The sequence below is a fragment of the Stenella coeruleoalba genome (genome assembly GCF_951394435.1).
Source record: "Stenella coeruleoalba genome assembly, contig: scaffold_28, whole genome shotgun sequence".
In the NCBI taxonomy this organism is placed as follows: Eukaryota; Metazoa; Chordata; class Mammalia; order Artiodactyla; family Delphinidae; genus Stenella; species Stenella coeruleoalba.
Window position 1 is genome coordinate 1,002,487 of NW_027645921.1, and position 17,515 is coordinate 1,020,001.

The 17,515-nt window shown below is 43.8% G+C and overlaps 1 long non-coding RNA gene across 27 annotated transcripts in view; it reads right to left on the reverse strand.

Moving 5' to 3' along the window:
* The window catches only part of LOC307181468, a 1,676,472-nt gene that overhangs the window by 111,474 nt on the left and 1,547,483 nt on the right, over positions 1-17,515 (reverse strand). The window contains exon 1 of one of the 27 annotated variants that reach the window (XR_013826834.1): positions 13,231-13,253. The exons of the other annotated variants lie outside the window; for them this stretch is intronic. This is a non-coding gene — a long non-coding RNA (uncharacterized lncRNA). Of the gene's footprint in view, positions 1-13,230; positions 13,254-17,515 lie in introns of those variants that run through there. 27 annotated transcript variants of the gene reach the window in all.

Below are 17,515 nucleotides of genomic sequence, written 5' to 3' on the forward strand. Positions count from 1 at the left end.
ATGACAGCTATCGTCCAAAAATAGACTGAAGTAAGGCTGCCAAGAGGACTTGAAAGCGGGGCAGAATTGCAGGAAACCGATTTCAGGAGGTAGACTGGAATTGCATTGAAAGCATAGGAAAAGAGGCAGAACGTCCACAATGATGCACTTGGCCAAAAAGGGCGTATGCGTTTTTTCCTGAATATATTCAGGAAAAAACGCATACGCCCTTTTTGGCCAACCAAGCAAGCTTGCAAAGGAAATCTGCACTACAATGAAGTCTCACTTCCCCCCGGTCAAAAGGGCCATCTGAAAAAAGTGTAAAATCCAGAAAGGCAGGACAGGCCATGGAGAACTGGGAGCCTTGTTATGCTGATGGGCGGGATGTAAATTGCCAACAACCACTCGGGAGAAGTGTATGGTGTTTCCTGAAACATCTAAAAAACAAAGCAACAGAACCTAGGGCACTTCCACTTATGGTCCTATAGCTTAGGGAAATTAAAATCAAAAAGACACAGCCACCCCAAAGTTTGGAACGGCTCTGTTTACAAGAACCTCGTTTACAGTACAAGTTCAACATCGCAGAAAGTGAAAAATGGATAAAGAAGTTGTGGTATTTACTTACAAAGCAATATCACTCAGCAATGAAATCTGTGTCATCAGGCCCTTAGCAGCACAATGAGTGGATTCAGGTATGATGATTCTAACTGAAGTAAGTCACACAGAAAAAGAAACATCATAAGATATCAGTAATACACGGAATGGAAACTTGGCTACACAGGAACTGAATTACAGAACAGAAGAGGGTCTCAAATTTAGAAAACCAACTTATGCTTGCTTAAGGGTAAAGGTGAGTTGGGGTGCTGCATAAAACCAGAGATTGAAATGAGCACAGATAAAGTTCCTTAAGTCAAATATGGAATAGACAAGAGCTACTCCTTGCTCAACGAAATGGACTCAACACCGCATATTAAACGCCTAAGAATGTACCTGACTAGTAAGTATCGTAAAACCTATAGATTGCTATGTCTCCGAAAGAGAATCAAGCATGTGTACAGGGGCATAAATGCAGCAGTGATAGGATTGGAGAGGTTCGGTGAGCAAATGAAGACCCTTTGAAGTCATATTGCATGGTACCCATTACACGGGTCTCAACTCTCCAGGTTTAAGGTATTCTTCCTTCAGCTAAAACATGCATGTGGAACCCAAGTATGATCAACCATGTGAACGGGAGACGTGTTCAAATATGTCTCCGTTTTCCTCCCCTGGTACTCGGGTGCAACATTCCAGACGCTTTACTAACACTCTCCCCACTTGGAGAGTCAGCGCCTTTAACCTCCTGTTTGGCCCGGTTTGCAATTTCTGCGGAAGATGAACAGGAATAGCGAGAACCAATGAGAGGCTAGCTGGAGGTGTCTGGACGGGCAAATTTAACTCTCATTTCCCACCAGGAAGAGGAAATAACCAAAGGCTCAGCGTGCCGTACCGGAACCAGATTAGGGCCTGAAGCCATCCTGCGGTGTTGCGGCCAGCTCAAAAGAAAGCGTGTTGAAGAAAGGAGCTCAGGGGCACTGTAATTCACAAACCTGCAGAGTTATAAATGACAGCTATCGTCCAAAAATAGACTGAAGTAAGGCTGCCAAGAGGACTTGAAAGCGGGGCAGAATTGCAGGAAACCGATTTCAGGAGGTAGACTGGAATTGCATTGAAAGCATAGGAAAAGAGGCAGAACGTCCACAATGATGCACTTGGCCAAAAAGGGCGTATGCGTTTTTTCCTGAATATATTCAGGAAAAAACGCATACGCCCTTTTTGGCCAACCAAGCAAGCTTGCAAAGGAAATCTGCACTACAATGAAGTCTCACTTCCCCCCGGTCAAAAGGGCCATCTGAAAAAAGTGTAAAATCCAGAAAGGCAGGACAGGCCATGGAGAACTGGGAGCCTTGTTATGCTGATGGGCGGGATGTAAATTGCCAACAACCACTCGGGAGAAGTGTATGGTGTTTCCTGAAACATCTAAAAAACAAAGCAACAGAACCTAGGGCACTTCCACTTATGGTCCTATAGCTTAGGGAAATTAAAATCAAAAAGACACAGCCACCCCAAAGTTTGGAACGGCTCTGTTTACAAGAACCTCGTTTACAGTACAAGTTCAACATCGCAGAAAGTGAAAAATGGATAAAGAAGTTGTGGTATTTACTTACAAAGCAATATCACTCAGCAATGAAATCTGTGTCATCAGGCCCTTAGCAGCACAATGAGTGGATTCAGGTATGATGATTCTAACTGAAATAAGTCACACAGAAAAAGAAACATCATAAGATATCAGTAATACACGGAATGTAAACTTGGCTACACAGGAACTGAATTACAGAACAGAAGAGGGTCTCAAATTTAGAAAACCAACTTATGCTTGCTTAAGGGTAAAGGTGAGTTGGGGTGCTGCATAAAACCAGAGATTGAAATGAGCACAGATAAAGTTCCTTAAGCCAAATATGGAATAGACAAGAGCTACTCCTTGCTCAACGAAATGGACTCAACACCGCATATTAAACGCCAAAGAATGTACCTGTCTAGTAAGTATCTTAACACCTATGGATTGCTATGTGTCCGAAAGAGAATCAAGCATGTGTACAGGGGCATAAACGCAGCAGTGATAGGATTGGCGAGGTTCGTGAGCAAATGAAGACCCTTTGAAGTCATATTGCATGGTACCCATTACACGGGTCTCAACTCTCCAGGTTTAAGGTATTCTTCCTTCAGCTAAAACATGCATGTGGAACCCAGAGTATGATCAACCGTGTGAACGGGAGACGTGTTCAAATATGTCTCAGTTTTCCTCCCCTGGTACTCGGGTGCAACATTCCAGACGCTTTACTAACACTCTCCCGACTTGGAGAGTCAGTCCCTTTAACCTCCTGTTTGGCCCCGTTTGCAATTTCTGTGGAAGATGAACAGGAATAGGGAGAACCAATGAGAGACTAGCTGGAGGTGTCTGGACGGGCAAATTTAACTCTCATTTCCCACCAGGAAAAGGAAATAACCAAAGGCTCAGCATGCCGGGCCGGAACAAGATTAGGGCCTGAAGCCATCCTGCGGTGTTGCGGCCAGGTCACAAGAAAGCGAGTTGAAGAAAGGAGCTCAGGGGCACTGTAATTCACAAACCTGCAGAGTTATAAATGACAGCTATCGTCCAAAAATAGACTGAAGTAAGGCTGCCAAGAGGACTTGAAAGCGGGGCAGAATTGCAGGAAACCGATTTCAGGAGGTAGACTGGAATTGCATTGAAAGCATAGGAAAAGAGGCAGAACGTCCACAATGATGCACTTGGCCAAAAAGGGCGTATGCGTTTTTTCCTGAATATATTCAGGAAAAAACGCATACGCCCTTTTTGGCCAACCAAGCAAGCTTGCAAAGGAAATCTGCACTACAATGAAGTCTCACTTCCCCCCGGTCAAAAGGGCCATCTGAAAAAAGTGTAAAATCCAGAAAGGCAACAGGCCATTGAGAACTGGGAGCCTTGTTATGCTGATGGGCGGGATGTAAATTGCAAACAGACACTTGGGAGAAGTGTATGGTGTTTCCTGAAACATCTAAAAAACAAAGCAACAGAGCCTAGGGCACTTCCACTTATGGTCCTATAGCTTAGGGAAATTAAAATCAAAAAGACACAGCCACCCCAAAGTTTGGAAGGGCTCTGTTTACAAGAACCTCGTTTACAGTACAAGTTCAACATCGCAGAAAGTGAAAAATGGATAAAGAAGTTGTAGTATTCACTTACAAAGCAATATCACTCAGCAATGAAATCTGTGTCATCAGGCCCTTAGCATCACAATGAGTGGATTCAGGTATGATGATTCTAACTGAAATAAGTCACACAGAAAAAGAAACATCATAAGATATCACTAATACACGGAATGTAAACTTGGCTACACAGGAACTGAATTCCAAAACAGAACAGGGTCTCAAATTTAGAAAAACAACTTATGCTTGCTTAAGGGGAAAGGTGAGTTGGGTTGCTGCATAAAACCAGAGATTGAAATGAGCACAGATAAAGTTCCTTAAGCCAAATATGGAATAGACAAGAGCTACTCCTTGCTCAACGAAATGGACTCAACACCGCATATTAAACGCCTAAGAATGTACCTGACTAGTAAGTATCTTAAAACCTATGGATTGCTATGTCTCCGAAAGAGAATCAAGCATGTGTACAGGGGCATAAACGCAGCAGTGATAGGATTGGAGAGGTTCGGTGAGCAAATGAAGACCCTTTGAAGTCATATTGCATGGTACCCATTCCACGGGTTTCAACTACCCAGGTTTTAGGTATTCTTCCTTCAGCTAAAACATGCATGTGGAACCCAAGTATGATCAACCATGTGAACGGGAGACGTGTTCAAATATGTCTCAGTTTTCCTCCCCTGGTACTCGGGTGCAACATTCCAGACGCTTTACTAACACTCTCCCCACTTGGAGAGTCAGCGCCTTTAACCTCCTGTTTGGCCCAGTTTGCAATTTCTGCGGAAGATGAACAGGAATAGCGAGAACCAATGAGAGGCTAGCTGGAGGTGTCTGGACAGGCAAATTTAACTCTCATTTCCCACCAGGAAGAGGAAATAACCAAAGGCTCAGCGTGCCGTGCCGGAACCAGATTAGGGCCTGAAGCCATCCTGCGGTGTTGAGGCCAGGTCACAAGAAAGCGAGTTGAAGAAAGGAGCTCAGGGGCACTGTAATTCACAAACCTGCAGAGTTATAAATGACAGCTATCGTCCAAAAATAGACTGAAGTAAGGCTGCCAAGAGGACTTGAAAGCGGGGCAGAATTTCAGGAAACCGATTTCAGGAGGTAGACTGGAATTGCATTGAAAGCATAGGAAAAGAGGCAGAACGTCCACAATGATGCACTTGGCCAAAAAGGGCGTATGCGTTTTTTCCTGAATATATTCAGGAAAAAACGCATACGCCCTTTTTGGCCAACCAAGCAAGCTTGCAAAGGAAATCTGCACTACAATGAAGTCTCACATCCCCCCGGTCAAAAGGGCCATCTGAAAAAAGTGTAAAATCCAAAAAGGCAGGACAGGCCATGGAGAACTGGGAGCCTTGTTATGCTGAAGGGCGGGATGTAAATTGCCAACAAACACTCGGGAGAAGTGTATGGTGTTTCCTGAAACATCTAAAAAACAAAGCAACAGAGCCTAGGTCACTTCCACTTATGGTCCTATAGCTTAGGGAATTTAAAATCAAAAAGACACAGCCACCCCAAAGTTTCGAATGGCTCTGTTTACAAGAACCTCGTTTACAGTACAAGTTCAACATCGCAGAAAGTGAAAAATGGATTAAAAAGTTGTGGTATTTACTTACAAAGCAATATCACTCAGCAATGAAATCTGTGTCATCAGGCCCTTAGCAGCACAATGAGTGGATTCAGGTATGATGATTCTAACTGAAATAAGTCACACAGAAAAAGAAACATCATAAGATATCAGTAATACACGGAATGTAAACTTGGCTACACAGGAACTGAATTACAGAACAGAACAGGGTCTCAAATTTAGAAAACCAACTTATGCTTGCTTAAGGGTAAAGGTGAGTTGGGGTGCTGCATAAAACCAGAGATTGAAATGAGCACAGATAAAGTTCCTTAAGCCAAATATGGAATAGACAAGAGCTACTCCTTGCTCAACGAAATGGACTCAACACCGCATATTAAACACCTAAGAATGTACCTGACTAGTAAGTATCTTAAAACCTATGGATTGCTATGTCTCCGAAAGAGAATCAAGCATGTGTACAGGGGCATAAACGCAGCAGTGATAGGATTGGAGAGGTTCAGTGAGCAAATGAAGACCCTTTGAAGTCATATTGCATGGTACCCATTCCACGGGTTTCAAATACCCAGGTTTAAGGTATTCTTCCTTCAGCTAAAACATGCATGTGGAACCCAAGTATGATCAACCATGTGAACGGGAGATGTGTTCAAATATGTCTCAGTTTTCCTCCCCTGGTACTCGGGTACAACATTCCAGACGCTTTACTAACACTCTCCCCACTTGGAGAGTCAGCGCCTTTAACCTCCTGTTTGACCCAGTTTGCAATTTCTGCGAAAGATGAACAGGAATAGCGAGAACCAATGAGAGACTAGCTGGAGGTGTCTGGACGGGCAAATTTAACTCTCATTTCCCACCAGGAAAAGGAAATAACCAAAGGCTCAGCATGCCGGGCCGGAACAAGATTAGGGCCTGAAGCCATCCTGCGGTGTTGCGGCCAGGTCACAAGAAAGCGAGTTGAAGAAAGGAGCTCAGGGGCACTGTAATTCACAAACCTGCAGAGTTATAAATGACAGCTATCGTCCAAAAATAGACTGAAGTAAGGCTGCCAAGAGGACTTGAAAGCGGGGCAGAATTGCAGGAAACCGATTTCAGGAGGTAGACTGGAATTGCATTGAAAGCATAGGAAAAGAGGCAGAACGTCCACAATAATGCACTTGGCCAAAAAGGGCGTATGCGTTTTTTCCTGAATATATTCAGGAAAAAACGCATACGCCCTTTTTGGCCAACCAAGCAAGCTTGCAAAGGAAATCTGCACTACAATGAAGTCTCACTTCCCCCCGGTCAAAAGGGCCATCTGAAAAAAGTGTAAAATCCAGAAAGGCAGGACAGGCCATGGAGAACTGGGAGCCTTGTTATGCTGATGGGCGGGATGTAAATTGCCAACAACCACTCGGGAGAAGTGTATGGTGTTTCCTGAAACACCTAAAAAACAAAGCAACAGAACCTAGGGCACTTCCACTTATGGTCCTATAGCTTAGGGAAATTAAAATCAAAAAGACACAGCCACCCCAAAGTTTGGAACGGCTCTGTTTACAAAAACCTCGTTTACAGTACAAGTTCAACATCGCAGCACGTGAAAAATGGATAAAGAAGTTGTGGTATTTACTTACAAAGCAATATCACTCAGCAATGAAATCTGTGTCATCAGGCCCTTAGCAGCACAATGAGTGGATTCAGGTATGATGATTCTAACTGAAGTAAGTCACACAGAAAAAGAAACATCATAAGATATCAGTAATACACGGAATGTAAACTTGGCTACACAGGAACTGAATTACAGAACAGAACAGGGTCTCAAATTTAGAAAACCAACTTATGCTTGCTTAAGGGGAAAGGTGAGTTGGGGTGCTGCATAAAACCAGAGATTGAAATGAGCACAGATAAAGTTCCTTAAGTCAAATATGGAATAGACAAGAGCTACTCCTTGCTCAACGAAATGGACTCAACACCGCATATTAAACGCCTAAGAATGTACCTGACTAGTAAGTATCGTAAAACCTATGGATTGCTATGTCTCCGAAAGAGAATCAAGCATGTGTACAGGGGCATAAATGCAGCAGTGATAGGATTGGAGAGGTTCGGTGAGCAAATGAAGACCCTTTGAAGTCATATTGCATGGTTCCTATTACACGGGTCTCAACTCTCCAGGTTTAAGGTATTCTTCCTTCAGCTAAAACATGCATGTGGAACCCAAGTATGATCAACCATGTGAACGGGAGACGTGTTCAAATATGTCTCAGTTTTCCTCCCCTGGTACTCGGGTGCAACATTCCAGACGCTTTACTAACACTCTCCCCACTTGGAGAGTCAGTCCCTTTAACCTCCTGTTTGGCCCGGTTTGCAATTTCTGCGGAAGATGAACAGGAATAGCGAGAACCAATGAGAGGCTAGCTGGAGGTGTCTGGACGGGCAAATTTAACTCTCATTTCCCACCAGGAAGAGGAAATAACCAAAGGCTCAGCGTGCCGTACCGGAACCAGATTAGGGCCTGAAGCCATCCTGCGGTGTTGCGGCCAGGTCACAAGAAAGCGAGTTGAAGAAAGGAGCTCAGGGGCACTGTAATTCACAAACCTGCAGAGTTATAAATGACAGCTATCGTCCAAAAATAGACTGAAGTAAGGCTGCCAAGAGGACTTGAAAGCCGGGCAGAATTGCAGGAAACCGATTTCAGGAGGTAGACTGGAATTGCATTGAAAGCATAGGAAAAGAGGCAGAACGTCCACAATGATGCACTTGGCCAAAAAGGGCGTATGCGTTTTTTCCTGAATATATTCAGGAAAAAACGCATACGCCCTTTTTGGCCAACCAAGCAAGCTTGCAAAGGAAATCTGCACTACAATGAAGTCTCACTTCCCCCCGGTCAAAAGGGCCATCTGAAAAAAGTGTAAAATCCAGAAAGGCAGGACAGGCCATGGAGAACTGGGAGCCTTGTTATGCTGATGGGCGGGATGTAAATTGCCAACAAACACTCGGGAGAAGTGTATGGTGTTTCCTGAAACATCTAAAAAACAAAGCAACAGAACCTAGGGCACTTTCACTTATGGTCCTATAGCTTAGGGAAATTAAAATCAAAAAGACACAGCCACCCCAAAGTTTGGAACGGCTCTGTTTACAAGAACCTCGTTTACAGTACAAGTTCAACATCGCAGAAAGTGAAAAATGGATAAAGAAGTTGTAGTATTCACTTACAAAGCAATATCACTCAGCAATGAAATCTGTGTCATCAGGCCCTTAGCATCACAATGAGTGGATTCAGGTATGATGATTCTAACTGAAATAAGTCACACAGAAAAAGAAACATCATAAGATATCACTAATACACGGAATGTAAACTTGGCTACACAGGAACTGAATTCCAAAACAGAACAGGGTCTCAAATTTAGAAAACCAACTTATGCTTGCTTAAGGGGAAAGGTGAGTTGGGTTGCTGCATAAAACCAGAGATTGAAATGAACACAGATAAAGTTCCTTAAGCCAAATATGGAATAGACAAGAGCTACTCCTTGCTCAACGAAATGGACTCAACACCGCATATTAAACGCCTAAGAATGTACCTGACTAGTAAGTATCTTAAAACCTATGGATTGCTATGTCTCCGAAAGAGAATCAAGCATGTGTACAGGGGCATAAACGCAGCAGTGATAGGATTGGAGAGGTTCGGTGAGCAAATGAAGACCCTTTGAAGTCATATTGCATGGTACCCATTCCACGGGTTTCAACTACCCAGGTTTTAGGTATTCTTCCTTCAGCTAAAACATGCATGTGGAACCCAAGTATGATCAACCATGTGAACGGGAGACGTGTTCAAATATGTCTCAGTTTTCCTCCCCTGGTACTCGGGTGCAACATTCCAGACGCTTTACTAACACTCTCCCCACTTGGAGAGTCAGCGCCTTTAACCTCCTGTTTGGCCCAGTTTGCAATTTCTGCGGAAGATGAACAGGAATAGCGAGAACCAATGAGAGGCTAGCTGGAGGTGTCTGGACAGGCAAATTTAACTCTCATTTCCCACCAGGAAGAGGAAATAACCAAAGGCTCAGCGTGCCGTGCCGGAACCAGATTAGGGCCTGAAGCCATCCTGCGGTGTTGAGGCCAGGTCACAAGAAAGCGAGTTGAAGAAAGGAGCTCAGGGGCACTGTAATTCACAAACCTGCAGAGTTATAAATGACAGCTATCGTCCAAAAATAGACTGAAGTAAGGCTGCCAAGAGGACTTGAAAGCGGGGCAGAATTGCAGGAAACCGATTTCAGGAGGTAGACTGGAATTGCATTGAAAGCATAGGAAAAGAGGCAGAACGTCCACAATAATGCACTTGGCCAAAAAGGGCGTATGCGTTTTTTCCTGAATATATTCAGGAAAAAACGCATACGCCCTTTTTGGCCAACCAAGCAAGCTTGCAAAGGAAATCTGCACTACAATGAAGTCTCACTTCCCCCCGGTCAAAAGGGCCATCTGAAAAAAGTGTAAAATCCAGAAAGGCAGGACAGGCCATGGAGAACTGGGAGCCTTGTTATGCTGATGGGCGGGATGTAAATTGCCAACAACCACTCGGGAGAAGTGTATGGTGTTTCCTGAAACACCTAAAAAACAAAGCAACAGAACCTAGGGCACTTCCACTTATGGTCCTATAGCTTAGGGAAATTAAAATCAAAAAGACACAGCCACCCCAAAGTTTGGAACGGCTCTGTTTACAAAAACCTCGTTTACAGTACAAGTTCAACATCGCAGAACGTGAAAAATGGATAAAGAAGTTGTGGTATTTACTTACAAAGCAATATCACTCAGCAATGAAATCTGTGTCATCAGGCCCTTAGCAGCACAATGAGTGGATTCAGGTATGATGATTCTAACTGAAGTAAGTCACACAGAAAAAGAAACATCATAAGATATCAGTAATACACGGAATGTAAACTTGGCTACACAGGAACTGAATTACAGAACAGAACAGGGTCTCAAATTTAGAAAACCAACTTATGCTTGCTTAAGGGTAAAGGTGAGTTGGGGTGCTGCATAAAACCAGAGATTGAAATGAGCACAGATAAAGTTCCTTAAGTCAAATATGGAATAGACAAGAGCTACTCCTTGCTCAACGAAATGGACTCAACACCGCATATTAAACGCCTAAGAATGTACCTGACTAGTAAGTATCGTAAAACCTATGGATTGCTATGTCTCCGAAAGAGAATCAAGCATGTGTACAGGGGCATAAATGCAGCAGTGATAGGATTGGAGAGGTTCGGTGAGCAAATGAAGACCCTTTGAAGTCATATTGCATGGTTCCTATTACACGGGTCTCAACTCTCCAGGTTTAAGGTATTCTTCCTTCAGCTAAAACATGCATGTGGAACCCAAGTATGATCAACCATGTGAACGGGAGACGTGTTCAAATATGTCTCAGTTTTCCTCCCCTGGTACTCGGGTGCAACATTCCAGACGCTTTACTAACACTCTCCCCACTTGGAGAGTCAGTCCCTTTAACCTCCTGTTTGGCCCGGTTTGCAATTTCTGCGGAAGATGAACAGGAATAGCGAGAACCAATGAGAGGCTAGCTGGAGGTGTCTGGACGGGCAAATTTAACTCTCATTTCCCACCAGGAAGAGGAAATAACCAAAGGCTCAGCGTGCCGTACCGGAACCAGATTAGGGCCTGAAGCCATCCTGCGGTGTTGCGGCCAGGTCACAAGAAAGCGAGTTGAAGAAAGGAGCTCAGGGGCACTGTAATTCACAAACCTGCAGAGTTATAAATGACAGCTATCGTCCAAAAATAGACTGAAGTAAGGCTGCCAAGAGGACTTGAAAGCCGGGCAGAATTGCAGGAAACCGATTTCAGGAGGTAGACTGGAATTGCATTGAAAGCATAGGAAAAGAGGCAGAACGTCCACAATGATGCACTTGGCCAAAAAGGGCGTATGCGTTTTTTCCTGAATATATTCAGGAAAAAACGCATACGCCCTTTTTGGCCAACCAAGCAAGCTTGCAAAGGAAATCTGCACTACAATGAAGTCTCACTTCCCCCCGGTCAAAAGGGCCATCTGAAAAAAGTGTAAAATCCAGAAAGGCAGGACAGGCCATGGAGAACTGGGAGCCTTGTTATGCTGATGGGCGGGATGTAAATTGCCAACAAACACTCGGGAGAAGTGTATGGTGTTTCCTGAAACATCTAAAAAACAAAGCAACAGAACCTAGGGCACTTTCACTTATGGTCCTATAGCTTAGGGAAATTAAAATCAAAAAGACACAGCCACCCCAAAGTTTGGAACGGCTCTGTTTACAAGAACCTCGTTTACAGTACAAGTTCAACATCGCAGAAAGTGAAAAATGGATAAAGAAGTTGTGGTATTTACTTACAAAGCAATATCACTCAGCAATGAAATCTGTGTCATCAGGCCCTTAGCAGCACAATGAGTGGATTCAGGTATGATGATTCTAACTGAAGTAAGTCACACAGAAAAAGAAACATCATAAGATATCAGTAATACACGGAATGTAAACTTGGCTACACAGGAACTGAATTACAGAACAGAACAGGGTCTCAAATTTAGAAAACCAACTTATGCTTGCTTAAGGGTAAAGGTGAGTTGGGGTGCTGCATAAAACCAGAGATTGAAATGAGCACAGATAAAGTTCCTTAAGTCAAATATGGAACAGACAAGAGCTACTCCTTGCCCAACGAAATGCACTAAACATCGCATATTAAACGCCTAAGAATGTACCTGACTAGTAAGTATCTTAAAACCTATGGATTGCTATGTCTCCGAAAGAGAATCAAGCATGTGTACAGGGGCATAAACGCAGCAGTGATAGGATTGGAGAGGTTCGGTGAGCAAATGAAGACCCTTTGAAGTCATATTGCATGGTACCCATTCCACGGGTTTCAACTACCCAGGTTTAAGGTATTCTTCCTTCAGCTAAAACATGCATGTGGAATCTAGAGTATGATCAACCATGTGATCGGGAGACGTGTTCAAATATGTCTCAGTTTTCGTACCCTGGTCCTCGGGTGCAACATTCCAGACGCTTACTAACACTCTCCCCACTTGGAGAGTCAGTCCCTTTAACCTCCTGTTTGGCCCAGTTTGCAATTTCTGCGGAAGATGAACAGGAATAGCGAGAATCAATGAGAGACTACCTGGAGGTGTCTGGATGGGCAAATTTAACTCTCATTTCCCACCAGGAAGAGGAATTAACCAAAGGCTCAGCAGCCGTGCCAGAACCAGATTAGGGCCTGAAGACATCCTGCGGTGTTGAGGCCAGGTCACAAGAAAGCGAGTTGAAGAAAGGAGCTCAGGGGCACTGTAATTCACAAACCTGCAGAGTTATAAATGACAGCTATCGTCCAAAAATAGACTGAAGTAAGGCTGCCAAGAGGACTTGAAAGCCGGGCAGAATTGCAGGAAACCGATTTCAGGAGGTAGACTGGAATTGCATTGAAAGCATAGGAAAAGAGGCAGAACGTCCACAATGATGCACTTGGCCAAAAAGGGCGTATGCGTTTTTTCCTGAATATATTCAGGAAAAAACGCATACGCCCTTTTTGGCCAACCAAGCAAGCTTGCAAAGGAAATCTGCACTACAATGAAGTCTCACTTCCCCCCCGGTCAAAAGGGCCATCTGAAAAAAGTGTAAAATCCAGAAAGGCAGGACAGGCCATGGAGAACTGGGAGCCTTGTTATGCTGATGGGCGGGATGTAAATTGCCAACAGACACTCGGGAGAAGTGTATGGTGTTTCCTGAAACATCTAAAAAACAAAGCAACAGAGCCTAGGGCACTTCCACTTATGGTCCTATAGCTTAGGGAAATTAAAATCAAAAAGACACAGCCACCCCAAAGTTTGGGACGCCTCCGTTTACAAGAACCTCGTTTACCGTACAAGTTTAATATCACAGAAAGTGAAAAATGGATAAAGAACTTGTGGTACTTACATACAATGCAGTATCACTCAGCAATGAAATCTATGTCATCAGGCCCGTAGCAGCATAATGAGTGGATTCAGGTACGATGATTCTAACTGAAATAAGTCACACAGAAAAAGAAACATCATAAGATATCAGTAATACACGGAATGTAAACTTGGCTACACAGGAACTGAATTACACAACAGAACAGGGTCTCAAATTTAGAAAACCAACATATTCTTGCTTAAGGGTAAAGGTGACTTGGGGTGCTGCATAAAACCAGAGATTGAAATGAGCACAGATAAAGTTCCTTAAGCCAAATATGGAATAGACAAGAGCTACTCCTTGCTCAACGAAATGGACTCAACACCGCATATTAAACGCCTAAGAATGTACCTGTCTAGTAAGTATCTTAAAACCTATGGATTGCTATGTCTCCGAAAGAGAATCAAGCATGTGTACAGGGGCAGAAACGCAGCAGTGATAGGATTGGAGAGGTTCGTGAGCAAATGAAGACCCTTTGAAGTCATATTGCATGGTACCCATTACACGGGTCTTAACTCTCCAGGTTTAAGGTATTCTTCCTTTAGCTAAAACATGCATGTGGAACCCAAGTATGATCAACCATGTGAATGGGAGACGTGTTCAAATATGTCTCAGTTTTCCTCCCCTGGTACTCGGGTGCAACATTCCAGACGCTTTACTAACACTCTCCCCACTTGGAGAGTCAGCGCCTTTAACCTCCTGTTTGGCCCAGTTTGCAATTTCTGCGGAAGATGAACAGGAATAGCGAGAACCAATGAGAGACTAGCTGGAGGTGTCTGGACGGGCAAATTTAACTCTCATTTCCCACCAGGAAGAGGAAATAACCAAAGGCTCAGCGTGCCGTGCCGGAACCAGATTAGGGCCTGAAGCCATCCTGTGGTGTTGCGGCCAGGTCACAAGAAAGCAAGTTGAAGAAAGGAGCTCAGGGGCACTGTAATTCACAAACCTGCAGAGTTATAAATGACAGCTATCGTCCAAAAATAGATTGAAGTAAGGCTGCCAAGAGGACTTGAAAGCGGGGCAGAATTGCAGGATACCGATTTCAGGAGGTAGACTGGAATTGCATTGAAAGCATAGGAAAAGAGGCAGAACGTCCACAATGATGCACTTGGCCAAAAAGGGCGTATGCGTTTTTTCCTGAATATATTCAGGAAAAAACGCATACGCCCTTTTTGGCCAACCAAGCAAGCTTGCAAAGGAAATCTGCACTACAATGAAGTCTCACTTCCCCCCGGTCAAAAGGGCCATCTGAAAAAAGTGTAAAATCCAGAAAGGCAGGACAGGCCATGGAGAACTGGGAGCCTTGTTATGCTGATGGGCGGGATGTAAATTGCCAAGAACCACTAGGGAGAAGTGTATGGTGTTTCCTGAAACATCTAAAAAACAAAGCAACAGAACCTAGGGCACTTCCACTTATGGTCCTATAGCTTAGGGAAATTAAAATCAAAAAGACACAGCCACCCCAAAGTTTGGAACGGCTCTGTTTACAAGAACCTCGTTTACAGTACAAGTTCAACATCGCAGAAAGTGAAAAATGGATAAAGAAGTTGTGGTATTTACTTACAAAGCAATATCACTCAGCAATGAAATCTGTGTCATCAGGCCCTTAGCAGCACAATGAGTGGATTCAGGTATGATGATTCTAACTGAAATAAGTCACACAGAAAAAGAAACATCATAAGATATCAGTAATACACGGAATGTAAACTTGGCTACACAGGAACTGAATTACAGAACAGAACAGGGTCTCAAATTTAGAAAACCAACTTATGCTTGCTTAAGGGGAAAGGTGAGTTGGGGTGCTGCATAAAAACAGAGATTGAAATGAGCACAGATAAAGTTCCTTTAGCCAAATATGGAATAGACAAGAGCTACTCCTTGCTCAACGAAATGGACTCAACACCCCATATTAAACGCCTAAGAATGTACCTGACTAGTAAGTATCTTAAAACCTATGGATTGCTATGTCTCCGAAAGAGAATCAAGCATGTGTACAGGGGCATAAACGCAGCAGTGATAGGATTGGAGAGGTTCGGTGAGCAAATGAAGACCCTTTGAAGTCATATTGCATGGTACCCATTCCACGGGTTTCAACTACCCTGGTTTTAGGTATTCTTCCTTCAGCTAAAACATGCATGTGGAACCCAGAGTATGATCAACCATGTGATCGGGAGTCGTGTTCAAATATGTCTCAGTTTTCGTACCCTGGTACTCGGGTGCAACATTCCAGATGCTTTACTAACACTCTCCCGACTTGGAGAGTCAATCCCTTTAACCTCCTGTTTGGCCCAGTTTGCAATTTCTGCGGAAGATGAACAGGAATAGCGAGAACCAATGAGAGACTAACTGGAGGTGTCTGGACGGGCAAATTTAACTCTCATTTCCCACCAGGAAGAGGAATTAACCAAAGGCTCAGCGTGCCGTGCCGGAACCAGATTAGGGCCTGAAGCCATCCTGCGGTGTTGCGGCCAGCTCACAAGAAAGCGAGTTGAAGAAAGGAGCTCAGGGGCACTGTAATTCACAAACCTGCAGAGTTATAAATGACAGCTATCGTCCAAAAATAGACTGAAGTAAGGCTGCCAAGAGGACTTGAAAGCGGGGCAGAATTGCAGGAAACCGATTTCAGGAGGTAGACTGGAATTGCATTGAAAGCATAGGAAAAGAGGCAGAACGTCCACAATGATGCACTTGGCCAAAAAGGGCGTATGCGTTTTTTCCTGAATATATTCAGGAAAAAACGCATACGCCCTTTTTGGCCAACCAAGCAAGCTTGCAAAGGAAATCTGCACTACAATGAAGTCTCACTTCCCCCCGGTCAAAAGGGCCATCTGAAAAAAGTGTAAAATCCAGAAAGACAGGACAGGCCATGGAGAACTGGGAGCCTTGTTATGCTGATGGGCGGGATGTAAATTGCCAACAACCACTCGGGAGAAGTGTATGGTGTTTCCTGAAACATCTAAAAAACAAAGCAACAGAACCTAGGGCACTTCCACTTATGGTCCTATAGCTTAGGGAAATTAAAATCAAAAAGACACAGCCACCCCAAAGTTTGGAACGGCTCTGTTTACAAGAACCTCGTTTACAGTACAAGTTCAACATCGCAGAAATTGAAAAATGGATAAAGAACTTGTGGTATTTACTTACAAAGCAATATCACTCAGCAATGAAATCTGTGTCATCAGGCCCTTAGCAGCACAATGAGTGGATTCAGGTATGATGATTCTAACTGAAATAAGTCACACAGAAAAAGAGACATCATAAGATATCAGTAATACACGGAATGTAAACTTGGCTACACAGGAACTGAATTACAGAACAGAACAGGGTCTCAAATTTAGAAAACCAACTTATGCTTGCTTAAGGGTAAAGGTGAGTTGGGGTGCTGCATAAAACCAGAGATTGAAATGAGCACAGATAAAGTTCCTTAAGCCAAATATGGAATAGACAAGAGCTACTCCTTGCTCAATGAAATGGACTCAACACCGCATATTAAACGCCTAAGAATGTACCTGACTAGTAAGTATCTTAAAACCTATGGATTGCTATGTCTCCGAAAGAGAATCAAGCATGTGTACAGGGGCATAAACGCAGCAGTGATAGGATTGGAGAGGTTCGGTGAGCAAATGAAGACCCTTTGAAGTCATATTGCATGGTACCCATTACACGGGTCTCAACTCTCCAGGTTTAAGGTATTCTTCCTTCAGCTAAAACATGCATGTGGAACCTAGAGTATGATCAACCATGTGATCGGGAGACGTGTTCAAATATGTCTCAGTTTTCGTACCCTGGTACTCGGGTGCAACATTCCAGACGCTTTACTAACACTCTCCCGACTTGGAGAGTCAGTCCCTTTAACCTCCTGTTTGGCCCAGTTTGCAATTTCTGCGGAAGATGAACAGGAATAGCGAGAACCAATGAGAGGCTAGCTGGAGGTGTCTTGACGGGCAAATTTAACTCTCATTTCCCACCAGGAAGAGGAATTAACCAAAGGCTCAGCGTGCCGTGCCGGAACCAGATTAGGGCCTGAAGCCATCCTGCGGTGTTGCGGCCATCTCAAAAGAAAGCGAGTTGAAGAAAGGAGCTCAGGGGCACTGTAATTCACAAACCTGCAGAGTTATAAATGACAGCTATCGTCCAAAAATAGACTGAAGTAAGGCTGCCAAGAGGACTTGAAAGCGGGGCAGAATTGCAGGAAACCTATTTCAGGAGGTAGACTGGAATTGCATTGAAAGCATAGGAAAAGAGGCAGAACGTCCACAATGATGCA